The sequence below is a fragment of the Castor canadensis genome, chromosome 3 (assembly GCF_047511655.1).
Source record: "Castor canadensis chromosome 3, mCasCan1.hap1v2, whole genome shotgun sequence".
Classification (NCBI taxonomy): domain Eukaryota; kingdom Metazoa; phylum Chordata; class Mammalia; order Rodentia; family Castoridae; genus Castor; species Castor canadensis.
The window spans coordinates 168327247-168346482 of record NC_133388.1 but is presented as its reverse complement, the minus strand read 5'-3'; the positions used below and the strand labels follow the sequence as shown (position 1 = coordinate 168346482).

General features: G+C 34.6%; 1 long non-coding RNA gene across 1 annotated transcript in view; it reads right to left on the bottom strand.

Moving 5' to 3' along the window:
• The window catches only part of LOC141421363 (uncharacterized), a 71175-nt gene extending 69690 nt beyond the window's left edge, over window positions 1-1485 (bottom strand). Inside the window, exon 1 of the long non-coding RNA XR_012445953.1 lies at window positions 1350-1485. This is a non-coding gene — a long non-coding RNA (uncharacterized lncRNA). The remainder of the gene's footprint in view (window positions 1-1349) is intronic.
• Window positions 1486-19236: the final 17751 nt, after the last annotated feature.

Sequence of the window (19236 nt, the reverse complement as noted above, 5' to 3'; positions counted from 1 at the left end):
CTGGAAAGGCTCATCAAAAAGAATCTTCCGGAGGAAGAATTGCATGGACAAGGAAGTGTCCAGAGAAGTACCTTTACTCTTTATTCACCATCCTTATTTGTATCTTCACTTACCAATCCTCACAAAAACCAACTGAGAACATGAAAGGGTTAGGAATTCTAAATTATAAGTTGTGCATATTATATTTAATAACTCAATTCCAAATTTTAAGTGGAGATATTGAGGCTCAGATAAAATAATTTATTTTCTAAGCTCTCTTTCAAGTTGGAATAGCAAGTAGTTGTGTTTGGGGTAAGGAATGTGTTTCTAAAGGAGGAGTCACCCTTCCACTTCTATACTGACTGGAATGAAAACACGATAAACTGGAGACTGAACCACTCTCTTAGACATGAAGCAGCATGGTAAGTATGGCAGAGGAACAAATTAGGAGCCTGGTTACATGATATTTGTGAAGCCACAGTACCAGTCAAGCTACCTACTATAGATTATCTTTACATGAAAAAAAAAACTTCCTTTACTTAAACACCTCTTTAGGGAGGTTTGTTTTTTTACTTAAAATTGAATCCAAATGAGAGAAGAAAAAGAATCAATAAAAGACAGAAACAAATGTAACTTTCAATATGAAATGAAACAATTCAAAGGAGGAGAAAAACATGTTTATCCAGCCTAGAGAGCAACCTGTTTATATCAGAACATGAAAGGCTGTTTCAAGAAAAAATATCTGAGATTAATAATTCATCTGACATGTTTGACTGTCAGGAAAATTGTACTGAGAGGTATTTAAAGAGCTACTAGAAAGTAGGAAATTTAGATTTTTCAAAGAAAATGAAGTAAAAAATAAAACATGAGCTTTACCCAGGTGTCAGAGTCTCATGCCTGCAATCTTAGCTACTTAGGAGGCCAAGATCAGTAGAATCATGATTTGAGGCCAGACTGGACAAATCAAAACTTCAACTCCAAAAATAAGCAAAGAAAAATAGACTGGAAGTATGGCTCAAGTGGCAGAGCACCTGCTTTGTTTAGTGCCTACTTTGCAAGCACGAAGTCCTGAGTTCAAACTCTAGTCCTATCAAAAAACCAAAAGACCAAACCAACAAAAAAAATCCCATGTGCTTTAGTCACTATAAAGGAGCTTTATAGCTTTAAAGCTTATTTTTCTAATATCTTTTTCTAATTCAGTATGGCCAATATTTACATAATCATAATAGTGAAAATACTGAGTATTCCTTAACTAAAAATTGCTATATACTAGGAGGAAATGAGGAGTAAGAAAGGAGAAGAGTAATTGTGAGTTAAATCTTTGCATACTACATTAAAAGAAAAGATTTAGACAAATTAAATTTATCTACCTTTATTGGAGCAAAGAATGATTCAGGAATTGGTCAGGACCAGAAGAGAGGCTGTGTTTGCAATGTGAGTGGTGAAACAGGAAAGCAGTGTTGAGGAGTCACCCACTTGGCTACAGCTATGCCCTTGACTTGTTTGAGTGTGCTAGGTTGAGCATTTACCTTATTTGAATATGAGCATGGTCTTAAAAGAGGCCCTTGTTACATAAGCAGTTAGCTGGTTGCCTGTGACTTGCTGAGATTTATCTTGCTGTTTTATTTTTTAAGTCATTTATAAGAAATGTTTCCAAGTTAATTTCCAGTTTGTTTGCATAGGAACTCTGGGTACAGAACCAACCCCTGGTTAATGGCCTTCTAATTATTTTTCTTTGATGACCATAACTGAAATGATTTATTGATGACAAAAGAAAAGCATATTGTTTAAAATTCTGGAGGCAAATGCGTAGAAAATATGCTAAATAAGTTAAAACCTGTTGTTCCTGGGGAGCAAGACAACTTGACTAACTGAAGGTCATTTTTATGCATTTTAGCATCATTAACATTTAATTTTTTGCAAATATTTCTTAACATGTAATACTTTAAAAATTTTTATTTTCAACAAGTCAAGGAATAAAAAAGAATTTGGAAAAAGTTTCAAAGAAACATGAGAAATGACTTGCAAGAAAGACTGAAGCAGCAGCCTGAGAAACTGAAAGTGCTTTAAAAATCTTTGCAGGGTAATTTCTTATCACAGGATATGTGTAAAACCTAAGCTTTTGCAATTATAATTATTGCCCATATTCTAAAATTTCTCCAGAGAACATTAGCTTTCTGCCAATTCACGTAAGCTAAATGTCCTGAACTTTCATTATCAGAATTAATGTTCTCCCCAGAAGGAAAGATCTGTGCTGCATTCATTTCTAGACATTGCCATATTGTGTGCTACTTGAAATTTCAGAAGACATTTAAAATCCAGGATTGCCAAGGGAAAGATTTCTCAATATCTGTTCATTGCCAGACTCCACATTAAACTGCTACATAATAAAAGAGAAAAAAGCCTTAGCCATTTTGAAACAATCTGAAGACATTGTAGGGGCTAATGAAATGCATTAGAATCTTTTGCAGGTTAGCTTTTTCTTTTTTTTCCTTTTATCATATTGACCTCTTTAAAAATATGTATCTCAGAATTATGCCTCAGTAACTAGCATCAATAATATAAAAATCCATCTTATGCTTTTTATATAATCTCTGCTTGATGGGTGAAATAGCATGCTTACTGAGTTTGGTATAAAATATTACCTGTGGAACTTTTCAAAGTTTTTCTGTCTAAATCAACAAACTTTATGCCAAATATTTAAATACTTTAAGCCTTTTATATTATGCAGATTGTGATCAATATTCTCCTTTGTTCAGCTAGCACCCATCCCAATAAAAACTACTTATATTCATTTGCCCCCCCTAAAATTTAAAGCAAAACCCTTTAAATTTTTCTTTTTCTATTTAAAAAAAATTGTTACTAACTACTCTTACCTGACTTCTCAACTGCTTTAAGTAGGCTTTGATTAGACGTTTCTTAAATGGAAGTGTTCTAAAAGTACTACATAACAAATTACTCCCAAGAGTTAGTGGGTAAAAGCTCCATGACATTAGTTTGGGCAATGATTTTTTTTTAATATGACCCCAAAAGCAGATAAGGAAATCAAAAAGACAAATTGTGTTACATGAAACTAAAAAGCTTCTGTACAGCAAAGGAAACAATCAACACAGTGAAACAAAACCCTACAGATTGGAAGAAAACAGATCGCAAGCTATAAGATTCTAATATCCAAAATGTATGAAGAACTGAAAGAACTCAATAGAAAGAAAACAAATATTCAATTAACAAGTAGAGAAAGGTCTGGAATAGACATTTCTCAAAAAAGACATACAAACAGCCAATAAGGATATGAAAAAAATTTCAGCATTAGTAATTATTGGGGAAGTAAAAATTAAAACCACAATTAGATTTGACTTTTATCAAGAAGGTGAAAGAAAGATAATTAATGTTGGAAAGGAGGTAGAGAAAAGGGAACCATGTTTATCAGCATGTAAATTTCTACAGCTATTATTGGAAAAAGTATGGAGGTTCCTTAAAAACTTAAAAATAGTACTACAATATGATCCACACACCCCACTACTGGACACATATCCAAAGGAAAAATAATTAGTATAATGAAGAAATATCTGCATTCCTATGTCTATTGGAGAATTATTCATAATAACCATCAATGGATAAGCATCCATCAATGAATAAATGGATAAAGGAAATGTGGCATATATATACAGTAGAGTACATATTCATCCTTAAGGAGGTGGGGTAGGAGAATCTTATCATTTGAAATAAAGTGGATGAACTTGGAAGTCATTATAGTAAGTAAAACAAGCCAGAGACTGAAAGACAGGTATTTCAAGATTTTACATGAACTATTAAAAAGTCAAATTCACAGAAACAGAGTATAGAACAGAAGTTGTCATTAGTTGAGATGGACGACAGGGTTGGGGAGATGTTAGTCAAAGGACACAACATTTCCATTATAAAGATAGAATGATTTTTAAGAGATCTATTGTATAACATTGTGACTGTAGTTAACAACAATGTATTGTCTACTTTGTTATAAGACAAAATTACCAAGAATTCATTTTAAAGATCTAATTGGGTTTTGTTTAGAATTCTAGAATCAGGCAACAACTTGTTCTATAAACTAGAGTGAGTGTTCCTAGGAACTGAGCAGAAGAGGTAAGCTCTATAAACAGAAAAGGCCTGAAGAAAGCAGATACCAAAAGAAAGTTGGTTGAGAATCATTGCATCTATACTCATTAAAGATACTGGTCTATAATTAAAGAGACTGGTCTTTTTCGGTTGCATTTTTAGTGGGTTTCAGAATGAGTGCATTGCTTGCTGGCTTCATTGAATGAGTTTGGTAGTGTTCCTTCCCTTTTTGTTTCCTAGAAAATTTTGAGGAGCATTTGGTATCGGTTCTTTTTATTTTTTTCCATATTTCTTTTTATTTTATTTTTTTGTTTATTCATATGTGCATACAATGTTTGGGTTATTTCTCCTCCCTACCCCCCACCCCCTCCCTTTTCCCCCACCCGCTCCCGCTCCCTCACACCCTCCACGCTGCCAGGCAGAAACTGTTTTGCCCTTATCTCTAATATTGTTGAAGAGAGAGTATAAACAAGGTCTGGTAAAATTTGGCCATGAATCCATCAAGTCTGGGCTCTTTGTATGGAAAGCAGTATGGAGATTCTTCAAAAAGTAACTGCCATATAATCCAGTGATACTGCTCTTGGGCATCTACCCAAAGGAACGTAAGTCAGGATACAATAAAGGCAACTGTACACTGATGTCCATCACAGCATTTTTCACAATAGCCAATCTATGGAAAAACCCAGATGCCCTACAACTAATGAATGGATCAAGAAATTGGGGTATATATATATACAATGGAGTTTTACTCAGCCATAAGGAATAATGACATGCAGTTTGAAGGTAAATGGATACAATTGGAGGACATCATGTTAAGTGAAGTAAGCCAGGCTCAGAAAGACAAAGGCTGCATGTTTTCTCTCATATGTGGAAGATAAATCCAAAAGATAAACATATGCACAAAAACAATCATGATCATATACAAACTCACATGCAGACCACGTTAGTAATTGTGGAACTACTCTATGCAACTCAGGAAAAGGAAAAGCAAATGCTAGAGCATCAGTAATATCGTAAACATAAGATCTGTGAAGGTAGAGGATATAAGGATTGTATTGATAACTTTTGAAAAAGGAGGTGGGAGGTAAAGAGGTAAGCAAGAGTAATAGAAGGGGTTGAACAGACCAAAACACAGTATACCCATAGCAGTGATACACAAAGAAACCTGTTTGAACATCAATTTAAACATTAACAAAGAAAGACAAGACTATAAAATGGGTCCAGTGTGTGGGTCCAGTGTAGTGGAGAGGGAGGTGAAGGAGATTGATGTGAGGGTATATTATTGATGGACTTCATGTACTTACATGAAATAGAACAAAGAACAACTTACAAATGCTTTAAGTGGGGTGGGGAGGAAGTTGAGGGGGAGAGATGATAGGGGTGATCTAACCGATGCACAATATAAGCCTAACTAGAATTGTCAGTATGAATCCCCCCTGTATAATGAATATATTTTAATAAAATATTTATAACAAAAAGGATTTAAAAAGGCAAATTGGTCATAACAAAGTTACTTTTGTTATAAAATTAAAACACAAACAACTTTATTATCCTGATTCAGAATAACTAGAATCTCTGTCTTTGTTTATTTTAAACCAGCCCATTTCAAATTTCAGTTTTATTATAAAGCACTTAACACAAGTGCCTCCATTCTGGTTTGGTCTAGTCTTCTGGGTCTGGTGCAGGAAGCTATTCCAAAGCAAGGGTTTACCATAAAATTTTTTTAATATTTGAAAAATTGCTAATAGAATGTATATTAAGTGCTCCCACTACAAAAAAAAGGGATAAGTATGTTAGGTAATATAAATGTTAATTAGCTAAATTTAGCCATTCTAGAATGTATACATATTTCAAAATATCATGTTGTATACCACAAATATATACCATTTTTGTCAATTAAAAATAAATAAACTTTAAAACACCAGCTAATTTATTTTGCTTACAGTTTTGCTGTCCTAAGTTCAGGAAGAGGTCAACTGGATATTTCTTGCTTGAGTCCCTCATGCAGTTGATCCCAGAGAATGGCATGATGGGTGCTGCATTTTTAAGAAGACTCCATGGGGCCAAATGTCCCAAATAGCTCCCTCACACGGCAAGCAGTTGATTGAAGATGTTTGCTAGACCTCGGGTAGGATGTCCACTGAACATCTCCACATGGCCTCTCCAACACGTTGGTTTTGGTGTAATCAGACTTCCTAGGAGAAGGTTTAGAGCTCCAAATGTTACAGTAAACAATATAGAAACTACATCACCACTTTTCACCTATCATTGGAAGTCATGCAGTATTTCTTGTGGTATATTCTCTTTGTTAATAATGCGACATAGCTTCACCCTGATTCACGAAAACCATCTTGGTCAAGTCAAAAAACTTACTACACAATAAGTACTTATTTATCACTATCACATGCCAGGCACTGCATAAGGGACTGAGCATTTATCAATGGGCAAGATATTGAAACAAAACATAACCATAGGGGCTGGGGTGTAGCTCAGTGGAAGAGCACTGGTTTAGCCCATGCAAGACCCTGGGTTAGAGCGGCAGAACAACACTCCCCTTCAAAAAAATAAAAATAAATACAATAGAACTACATTGAGTATAAGTGAAAGTTTTCTTTAAACTTTCCTCTTTTGTTTCTCTCCTCTACAAAAGATTTCGTTTTCCTTTAAAAGAATTATTTTATAAAAATATGCAACAGGAGATTTACACTTTTAACAAACTTTTAAGTCTACAATAGGGTATTGTCAACTATAAGGAAAATGTATAACAGGTCTCTAGAATTTATTCATCTTGCATAATTGAGATTTTAAGTCCCTTGAGTAGCAATTACATATTTCCTCCTTTCTTCAGGCCTGGAAACCATTAGTCTACTCTCTGCTTCTACGAGTTTGACTATTTTAAATGGCCCATGTAAGTGGATTCTTGCACTATTTGCTCTTCTGTAACTGGCTTACTTCACTAAATTGAATGTCCTTAAAGTTCATCCATGCTGTCACATATTTCAGTGTTCTTTCTTTTTTTAGGTTGAGTAATAGCTCCTTGAATATATATTTATATCCATTCATCCATCCTTAGACATTTAGGTTGTTTCTACATCTTGGTGTTGTGACAACTGCTACAATTAAAATAGGACTACTACTCTGTCTTTGGGATCCTGATTTCAGTTCTTTTGAATAAATACCCATAAGTGGGATGGGTTGATCATATGCATGATTATTGCTTTTAAACAGCCAGAGAAAGTACAAGTTTTGAGGTCAAGTTATAGTACAGACTCATATTGTTATTCGGTGATATTTTTGAGTCTTCCTAATAAAATAGCCTTTTTTGGGGGGGAGGCCTCTATATTTTTAAAGAGTTTACTAAAGTTAGCTGCACACTATTATGTATTTGAAGTGGTCTTCTACTTCCAAGTGTTTTCCCCTCCTTGACAGATATATTAACATTTAACAAACATGACAGTTTTGCCAAGTAGATGTTATAATGAAATTTTTACAATCTTCTACCACATTTATTAAAATACTTTTGCACTTATCATTATTGTTGCATTCCTGAAACTTTCTTTCATCTCCCAATATTGCTCTTTCTTCCTTCTTTTTCAAAATTTTTGATCTTTGGCTTCAGTACTGTTAGGCACTGAGGGTGCTGAGATGAATGAAGCATTTTTCCTTGCTCTACAGGAGCTCACATTTTGTTCAAGGAGATGGGAACTGAAGATGACAAGTAGTAACAAATGCAGAGATATGAGCAGAGGAAATGGGAGTGCTGAAGCAAAACTAAAGCTCTTCAGTGTCTAACCTATTCAAGAGAGAGCAATAAAAATTCAAATTCAGATTTTAAAGAGAGAACAAGATACAGGTCTGAGATTAACAGCTATGACACCCACACATTTCTGGATCATGCATTTCCAAATATGAGTGATTTTACAAATGATGAAAATAGAATTGTTTTTGAAATAATATTACTCACATTTACACAAATATCTGAAAATATACATTAATTTTAAATCAATGTATCTTTCAACCATTGAAAGTCAGTAGAAGAGCAGCAGAGATAACAGGAAAAATGCCTGGAGATAATCAGAAGTGCCAGCCCTTTTCAGTGATTAGATTCCCACAGCTCAATTAAGAGAGAAATAGCAAGCACATATGGTCATGATATTTAAAATATGTATGAGGATAAAAGGTCTGTAATAGTGTCTTTCACTCTAATTCATGACTATATGAAAGGAGAATTTCTTTGGACTTTTTTACTTCATTATAACTTCCTTTTCAAAATGTACCAACTATTAGCATGAGAACTGAATGAATCCCTCCATCTCTGATGATTTTCAAATATTTTCTTTCCAACTCACACCAAGAGAATGTGGCTTCTCACTGTTCTTCAGAAAAGACAGAGGAAAGGGAATTTCCCAGTTTATGGAAGACACAAGCATATTGTACTCAGCAGAGGGTCAGTTTTTTAAACTGGCTCAGGAGAATCACTGAGTTAAGTTCAGGAGATGTTTAAGGCATATTTTAGGTAGATAAATAAGCAGTAAGCTGTTTAATACACAAGAACAATTGCTCTGGTCCTGGTAGCTCATACCTGTAATCCCAGCTACTTGGGGGGCAGAGATTAGGATGATTACATTGCAAAACCAGCCCAGGAAAAAGGTTAGTGAGACCCTCAGTTTATCCAATAAGCTGGATGTAGTGGTGCATGCCTACCATACCAGCTATAAGAGGTGTTAATAGGAGGACCACATTCAGCCTGCCCTGTGTAAAAATGAGAGACACTATTAGAAAAGTGACTAAAACAAAAAGTGGCTGGTGGTGTGGCTGAAGTGGTGAAGTGCCTGCCTAGCAAGCATGAGGCCCAGAGTTCAAACCCAGTTATCACCAAAAAAAGAACAATTGCTTATAGACTTAAACACTGGGACTTTTATGGCACTTTCAGAAAACCAGAAAAGGTAAGGGAAATGTTTCTTCTACAAGCTAGCTTGAACTATACCGGGAAATACTTGAAAGTACAGACATTAATCACATGTTCTTCTGCATTGAATTCCCAACACCTAGCTAGTTCCTGGCCAATGTGTATACTCAATAGATTTTACTGAATGCCTGAAGCCACAAATGTGCAGACTGCATCATTGTAACAAAACTATCAATTAGAACTAGGCGAAGAGTTAACAAAGCAAGTTGTTTTATATTTGAAATTTGCAATTTCATTTTCCTTGGTATTGTTCAAAGACGGTGTTTGAACATGATTTTCATCACAATCATAAGTCTTGAAGAAATGAGCATGCAACATTCTCATATGTTACCACTATAAAAAACATGTAAGACTTTAGGAGGTGCATTAAAGTAGCAGTCAGGACTCTGCTGGGGGTAAGAGATTTGGTAATGAGTTACACAGCCCCTCCTCACAGCAAGGGAGAGAGAGTAAAACTGCAGTGATCCACTTCATTATTTCTAAAGTTTTTCTGATAGATAGATGTCATCATTCTACAGATGTGACAGTGACATTGATTTTGCAGTGACAAAATCAATACACAGTTCAGTATAGTATTCCCCCCCCCCAATATTTAGCCTTTTCATTTAGATTGCTGCTTAAAGTTACTTTGCCTTGATTTTTAAAAGGAAAAGTTTTATCTTGCAGGTTAAAGCACATAGTACATTGTAATTCTCATGAAAATAAAAGAAAGAATATTCATTAGTAAGAGCCCTGACTCTGTCTCACAGATTTAGCACTTCACATTGCTGTTAGGTTCTCACTTTAGAAAAGCATTCATTCTAGTTAAATTTTTGCAACAGTCACTGCCAGATTCCCTTTTCCCTAGGATGTAGGGAATTAACCTTAGCCTGTCTACACAGTTTCTAAAATAAGAATGCTGTTAGTGGAGTTGTGATGTTCATGAAATTCATCATCAAGTTGTCCTTAAGCTCTCCTGTGACTTAATTTTCTTATCTTATTCTCTTACTCTGAAACTCATTATGCATAAAAAGTGATCAGATTGTCCTTTTTGGAACATTCCCTTCCTTTTGGTTAGGGATTTCTTTGTTTTGGTTTGTTTTGGGTGTGTTTAGTTATTTGTAACTTTTTTAAAGTTATGATTTAGCAAAATAGAAGAACTATATGAGATTATTGATTTCAGGTTCAGATTTTTCATTTATCAATTGATTTAACATTCATTTCATAAATATCAACTGAGTTCTATTATTAACGGGAGTCTGCTTACTGCCTTTTGTTTTCTTATTTATGAATATTGTTTCTACTTTTTCATGTAAGATAACTAAGTCATAGTAGAGTTCAGGTTATATAAGGTCCTTAAAGACTTCTTTTGCACATTTGATGATAAATAGGCACCATACTGAAACTGGAGTGTTAGACAAATTAAACTTAGTCCATCAAGGAGTCTAATGAGATAACATGGAAACATATGTTTGAATGCTTTCATGGGTAGCAGAAAACACAACTCAAGCTAGAGATTTATTACCAAGAAGCTCAAAAGCAAGAGAAACTTCCATAAAGTTAAACCTTGATTTTTATTCCATTTTTTGTTGATATTCCCTTTTCCCTTCCTGCATATCAGCTTTGTCCTCAGGTTAGCTTATCATGTAGTATAAAAAGATACACAGACTATATATCCATCTTCAATCATTGATCACAGTTTTGAACTTTAAATTGACTGCACTATTTCTGAGTCTGCTGTGGCAATGGAAATCCCATATTTGATTTGGCTTGGAACTTTTCCTTCCTTTCCCTGAAACAATTGCATGTGGAATGTGATTACAGTTATTGATTTTTGCCTTTGAGCAGAGGATAGTCAATCTCCTCCAAGCCTCAAAACTGTTACATAAAAAAGGAAGATGCTTACCTCAAGGGAAATCCAAGTGCTGCTAGAAAATAGAACGGTGGAAAATTGATTTTGCTAGGGCAACCAATGACTATGTGACTGGGTCTCCAAAGATAACATGGGTTCCCACTTTATATTCAAACTGAGCACCTTATTATTAAGGTAGTTTGATTGTAAAAGTGGTCCTAACTGTTCCACATTGCTGGTAATATGACTTTGTATGTCATCCCATTAAGAAATAGTCTATCCTCCATTCCTTGGATCTAGGTTAGACTGGTGACTTGGGACAAAATAATGTGTTGGAAATGACCATGTGTCAGTTTTGAACTAAGTCCTTAAGAGGCTCTGGGTACTTCTACTCCTTTTCTTGAACCCCTGCTGCTACCCTATGAAAAGATCCAGTCAGCTAGAGGATGGGAGGTCACATAGAAGGGAGACAAGCTGTTCCATTGATAGAAAAATCTATGATCCATAATTTGACCACAGAGACAAAAACTAGCCCAGGCAAGACCAGGAGGGCCTGGGAGAGAGGAGAATGGAAAGCAGGGATAATCTAATGCCACTGCTTAGTTATCAGTCTGAAATCCAATAAAGTCTTAAAACCAAAATAATTTTTAATTGGTAGTAAATTCATAGAAATCAAAAGCAAATCTGAAATTATGTAAGGTTATTGTACTCTTTTTATCAGCTAGTGTGAATATCCAGACTTTGTGCTGAAGAAGATAATGTGTTTGACCACAGGGTGCTGCCACAAATTCATATGGTGATTTTTACAAAGTTTTACGCAACGCTTATAACTTTATATATACAAAGTTTTAGCTTTCTAAATTACACAGCAGAAGAGCCAAAACAAAACCAAATGACAAGTAAAGTAAAAGCCTATCCAAGTGTTCATCAACATGTGAATGGATCATGAAAATGTGGTATATATACATAACAGAATACGATTCAGCCAGACAAAAATGCAATCCCTGTCATTTGTCGTAACATGACTGAATCTGGAGGACATCATGTTAAATGAAATAAGGCAGGCACAGGCAGACAAACACTTCATGACCTCATTTATGTATAGAATCTAAAAAAGTTGATCTCATAGAAGCAGAGAATAGAGTAGTGATTACCAGAGGATGGGACAGGAAGAAGCAGGGAGGTTTCTAAATGAGTATAAAGTACTACAGTTAGAAGGAATGGATTCTGACACAGTAGACTGACTATTGATAAAAATAATGAATTCTGTAATTAAAAATAGCCACAAGAGAGAATTTTGAAGTTCTAGTCACAAAGAAATGATAAATATTGAATATAATGGATAAGCTAATTGTCATGATTTTGTCATCATAAAATGTGTATGTGTAACAAATATTATTCTATACCCCATAAATACGTGCACTAGTTGTCAAATACAAAATAAAATATTTAAAAATCTCTTTTGAATCTTGAAATATATTTATCTAAAAAATTAGAGTCCTGAAAATTCATTAATCCATTTTGTATCCAAAAGATTGTAGCCATTCTTTTTCTTTGCTTCTTCTCATCCTACTCACAAAGAATCTTTCTTAATCTCCTCTTGCTGTTTTTTTCTCCCTCCTCCTCTAAAGTCCCTCTTTCCAGCCTCCTTCCCACTCTGGAATTTGCCTTCCTCCACTTCTTTCCTTATATAGTACTATGTAGATCTTTTCCAGCTTCAAAGTTTGCACTTTTATGCATCAGCAAGCTTAGCAAATTGACAGACATTCCTTGACATCCTCGCTCTTTAGCCTGGAAATGAAGGTTGGAGATGAAAAGCTAAATTATAACCAAAGCTCTCCCCTTTTCCCTGAGACATCTAAAGATAGTAATATACTACTGGTTCTCTGATATGATTGTAATAACTAGGATAAGCTGAGGTACAAAGACAGTAGTGACAAATCTTATACAGGTTGGTAAGAAGAAGCTAATAGAGAAAACCACAGTTTAGGGAAGTTGACACATATGTAGGTACTCCCCGGATCAACAAGTTGATGGGGTGAAATTCAGATCCACTTGGCCAAAGTAGAGGTGGCATGGTAGGAAAAGGAATATTGTGAATACAAGGGGAAATTTTGTTTAATTTCATAGTTTATGAGACTGGAGTCTATGTTGGGAGATAAGGAAGAAGAAAGCACAGGGCAGCTACTTTCAGAAACCTGAAAGACTGTTAGTGGGACAGAAAGGAGAGATTCCTAAAATATGAGAAGCAGATGAGCTGTGACTGAAGAAATATGAAGTCACTTCAAGGAGGCTACCAAAACAGATGGAGCATCAAATCCAACAGAAAATTCCTTCTATGAAGATGAGCACAATAACAACTAGCCACCTATCCCATAAAAGGGAGACCAAACTGAAGACCTTAACTCAACAAATAGTTAACAGAGCAATAAAAATGGACAGTTGTTTATGAAATTGGGGATTTTTATAATTAATTTTCAGGGATAGTTAAGGGACAACAACACATTTATGAAACAAGAAATAGAACAGATGGTAATGCAAAAAGAAAAAATTAAACAGTGAGAAAGTAAAAGCAAAATTGTTGAAATTATAAAAATTAATGGATGGACTAAACAGCATAATAGAAAGAGCTGAAAAGCAATAATACTAAAAATAATAATGTAACATATATTGGATCATTTAACAGATGTCAGGTGCCATACTAAGTACTTTAAACATCTTATTTACTTCTTTGTCACTTTATGTCAAATAAACAACAATATTATTATTCCTATGTTACAGACAAGGAAATTGAACTACAGTACTTTTATAAAACTTATTCAAAGTCACAAGGATAGTAAATAGTAACCACTGAATTTGACCCAAGGCAGTAAACTCCAAAGTGCATGAAAGAGTTGACCCATAAAGACTCTGAAAAATACGAATCAAAGTATGTCATGTTCTTCTCTGATAGGATTTTGAAAAATATCATTCTTTCATAACAGTGTATCTCAAAGTTTATTTTTATATACCAGTTCTACAATATGCTGAGTGAAAAATGAAAGATTCATAATCCTTTAAGCTTGGGGAAAACTCTAAAAATATGTCTTACCCTTAAAGCCTCACATCAGTCATTAACAAATCAAGGGGGCTCAGAATACTAAATTTTTAAAGAGTGGGATATGTGTGTATATATACATATATACACATATAATAAATATACATGTACATGTGTATTTGGGAAAATATTACTCTAGAGACATGTTTAAATATTTATGGTAATTCAACTTAGTAATTCCCCTGATGTCCATTTAAAAGTATAAAATGTAGCCATAAAAATGTATACTTTTTAAGAATGTTTTATATGAAAGGAGAAAGGACTGGTGGTGAAAATTCAAGTAGAAAAAAAGTTTAAGTACAGAAAAAATATTAGTAATGATAATTATTATATTAAAAGGCTAAAATAAAATGTTGGCCTCTATAACATTAAAGGAAAGCAAAATACAGTAATTGCTTAAATGATTCTCTCAGAAGATCGATTAGCCAATCACTTCTGTCCATCTTCAGAGGTCCCTTATGACCAGCTGCAATTAAGAAGCAGACTGATGGCTGTGCCAAATAAGCCCCAAACCTCACCAACAGGATAGAAACTGGTTATATACTCACACCTGAGTATTACATGGATCGGGTGATGCTTTTCCTAAGTTGTGATTTGGGTACCCTGGCTTTTTCCATATTGTGGCTTCAAGATCATTTTAGAATCACATAGAGAAAGAGGACAGTGTGAAGAGATACACAGAGACCTCAGACACATCGAGTACCTCAGCCTGGAAATGAACATACATCACTCCACACATATTCCATTGACAAGTACTGTAAATACAGCTATTTAGAGATGTAGTGAGTATATTCATAGCTAGCATTATTGTGTTTCTTGATGCATTTGGCTTTTCATCTTTCTTTTTTTTCAGTGTTGGGGATTGAACCCAGTGCCTTGTACATCAGTACAATGATTAGTGTTCTGCTATTGAATTTTACACTCAACTCAACCCCATTTTCTCATTATTATTTCTCTTTACCCCAGGTGATATTTTTTTGTTCAGAAACTCACTTTAACATTGCTACTTCAGCTTCCTTCTGATTAAGGTTCGCAGGATATATTTCATTCTTGTAACTTACCTGTGTCTTTATATTGAAATTTCATTGCCACTATTTCTTACTTGAATGATGATAGTAAGCTATCTGATGATACTAGGCTAAGCTCATCTTCAATTTATTCCCCAGAATGATCTTTTCAAAATTCAAATATGATCTCATTATTCTCATACTTAAAACTACCCTTGGTACTTTGCTGGTTTTAGAATTAGATCCACATAATTTATCTTTACTTAGAGGTTCAGAGATGATCTGTTCACTATTGACATTCCCACTATCAGTGCTTGACATTCTTCCTCTCACACTTCATACTGCAAACACAGTGAACTTTTTCAGTTCTAATAATTCACTTCTGAATTATCAACTACTATCCATCTTCATCCTGCCTTATGCTTTAATGGCCAGTTTCTTCCTATATTTGCCTCATTTAGATATTACATTATGAAGGAATCCACTCTGACTTTCTCTCCCTAATTCTGAATCAGATATTCTTCCTGTATATACTCTTGCATTATCTATTTTCTTCACTGTAACATTTATGAATGGTGTTTTACTTGCATATTGAATTGCATACCCTCCACCAAACAGTAAGCTCCCTGGAATGTGTCCTTTTAGTTCATTGTTGTATGTATCTCCAAGCACTTAGCATAGAACATGTTGACAATATTTGTTGAGTGAATGAATTATTAAAAGGTGTTAATGATCTTAACAAGGAAGTTCATTGCAGCAATGGTCCCATTACCTAGATAATGTTTCTAGAAAGGAATGTAATAAACCATACAGAGAGAGTTACAGCAATTGAAAAACTTTTTGAAAAAATAAAAAAAGAGTCCATGGTAATATGGTGTCAGAGGTGGTTCCATTTCCCAAAAGGTCAGGTAAAGAAGTGAGCCACAAGTGGTCATTTTTAAGTGAGAAAATAGAAGGATATTAAGCAAGTATAGAGCAGATATTGAAAATCCCAAGCCAAAGAGAGCTGAAATAAAAAAATGTTTCTCTCTATCTTGTTAACCTTATTTTCAAGGAAGTGATTTTTGTAAATTTTGTGCAGATTTTTCTACTGTGGGGGGGGAGTCTAAACTATCTAGTCTACTGTGATTCTAAACAAACATTCCTCATAGCTACAGTTTTCTTTGACTCATACAGTGTTAAAAACATTTTAAATTTTTAGTTAACAGTTTGGATATTGAACCTTTATTGATAACTGCATTCAGTCAAGACAAAACTCAGGCTGAGAAGTGGTTGGGAGTTCTCTCTCTTTTAGAGAAAATATCCATTCTCAACTTGGCTAAAGTCTTCTCCCACTGTCTGTATCCAGCTACTTTATTTCTTTAATGTATTTGCATGACAATTGAGAGAATTCTTGCTAAAATAAAACCTTTTAAATTTAATATAATTCTTTTTGTTCTTTGAATCTTGCTAAATAAACAAGATCTTCCTCATTACTTTAAATTATGGTAATTTTTATTCTTCCATTACTCGGAAGCACCAATTTGGGATTTGAAGTAAGTCATATTCCTAATACTATTCCCTTTAAATTACTGGCTCTCTATCTATCCTATGAAAAAAAATGTCTTTTTTACTTTCCTAGGACTCAGCCCCTCATGATAACACTGAGTCCACTAGGGACACATATTGACAATTAGCCCTTATTGTTATTGCTATGGAGAGAAAACTGGAACGCATTCTCAGTAATTATAAAAGACAGGATGTTAAAAATCTCAGTACTCTCCTTGATTTACATGGTAAGTTTACTTCTCAGAATATGTTTTTCTACTAGTTAACTTCGTTTAGTAATGATTATTGTTCCCAAACCAGAGTACAAGTGAACAGGAAAATATGAGACATATTAGAATTTACATAAGATCCAAATCAGTATGTAGGTTTTTAATTTCATTTTGCTAATGTCAGTTGTTTCATAAATGTATTGAAGAACCACTATTTAATGTGTTGCACTATTTCATGCTCATAGATAGCTTCAAAGTAATAGAAAGAATTTCTTGGTTCTCGAGGAGCCTAAATTTTATCTGGAAAGAGAGATCACATAGAAGACAGTATAAAATATGTATAAAATACTTATATATATATATGTAAAATGGTAATTTAAAGGGAAATGCATTTTGCCGCTGGAATGCCAATTAGAAGAGTATGAAATTCAGGATGTTGAACAAGGAAAGCTTTTGGAAAAATGTTCTTCAGTCAGATTTTTAAGAAAGTTTTAGACGTGGACTTCACAGAGGAGGGGGGTGTTTTGCTAGCAAATGGTAATCTTTTTTTACAGAGCTTATCTTTCCAGGATCTCAGTCAATACAATTTTATTTATTTTTCTGCAGAACTCTGAAGGAAATGTTGTAGTGTGTTAGCATAGAGTTGATTCTTTTCATGATAAAGAATATGTAGCTAGTCAAATGTGTTATTTATAAGTAGGAGTGATAGGGAATAACTAATAGAAAATCACCTGAAGTTCCAGTCATCTTCCCTCACTATATTCAACAGAGATACTGTATTTTCTGCAGGATAAAGGGGCTTACAATTACTATTAGATAGTTAAGGGCTGAAGTGAGAAATTAAACAACATTCAGTAGCTACCTTGCCACTCAAGAAATGTCACATGGCAGTGGAAAATAAATATTAAAAATGTCAACACTGACAAGACCAAGTAAACTTCATAGCAGGTGGAATCTCTGGGAGCTGGCTTAGAAGAGAGTGCTTTCATGAAAGAGATGTAAATTAGAATTAGTCTAACAGGGACACCATAAAGGTCCTCTAGATAATCCTTTCTATGATAGCACTAATAATTGGCTCTTCTTTTTAAAAAAAAAAAAACAAAAACCTCTCCAGTAAACGAGAATTCACTTGTATAAGACACTGAATATCTAAGATATTCTTAGAAAGAATATCTTCCCTTATGCTAAGCTTCAAATCATCTCCTTATGAAATCTGATAGTGCTATACAGAGCTTCTCAGCCCTGGGGCTGGCATCCTCAGGTGCTGCAGTATATTACAGATGTGCTGGCTTCCCTACTCCCTTAACCCTTCAAGCAGTCCTGCCAGGACTGAAGAAGTCACAGCCACAGGACAATGGCCATGAGAAACCTTTTACAATTATCCCTGTGTTATAAACTTTATCACCTCTTGTGTGTGCTCTGTGGTGAAAAAGACCATGAAGCACTGTTTAGTCTAATATGGTGGCAAAGAGGCCCAGGTTCTGGATTAAGACAGATCCAAGTTACAGTCTTGTCTCTGCCAGTTATTAGCTCTCAGACCTTTGGAGAGAGACTACACTTTTTCAAAACTCAATTTCTACACTGAAAATGACTTCAATGATACTGTCTTCCCCATATTGGTATAAGAGTAAGATGATAGCACATTTGCACTATTAAATATCATTAATGTCATTGGTTCTGCACTTGCCCTTTTAAACCATGACATAAATTCCTGTTTGATTTTACAAACTTTAAATTATTTAAAGCTAGGCTTTGCTAAGTCTTCTCATTTAGCTAAATATCCCAAGTTTCCTTCAGCGTCTCCTTGTCTAACATGAGTTCAATTTCTTTCAACATCTTAGTTGTTCTCTTCTGGACACCCCACAGTGCCTTTGTGTTCTTTATTGAATATATAGTGCTAAAAATAGAAACCTCTGTGTAAATGAGCCTTGACAAGCTTGTCCTTAAAGGATAAATGGAATAGGGAACAGAAGAAAGATATTCTCACTGGAGAACACTGTAGTGAACAAAAGTACCATAAATACTCTGAATAAATGGGCCTACCTGGCTAAAAGAGAGTGAGGGGTGGTTCACAAAGGCTGGATTATAAAATGTCTGAGGTCATGAGACTATCACTTGTATCCAATGTAAAGAAAAGCATGCTTTTGTTTTAGGAAACAGATTTATCCCGGGAAAGCAAACAACTACACCAGTTAAGTGAGTTACTCATGAGCAGCAAACTAGCAAAAACACTTGTAATCTTTCTTGCTCTCCCCTTAGATTGAAACAATGAATAAACCTAGAATCATCCTGAAGGAGATGCTGAAAAACTGGAGATGATCCACAAACTACACATGCTTTGGGTTTTCAACTATTGGCTTTGGCTGTGTACTTTGGGTTAAAATGACCCAGAGAAGTTAGTTTGTCCTATCCTACAGCCATAGCTCAAAGGCTTCAATGTCCAGTTTTCCTTTACTACTGAGGCCTTCTAGTCTTGCTTCTGGTCTTTCCTCTGTTCACTC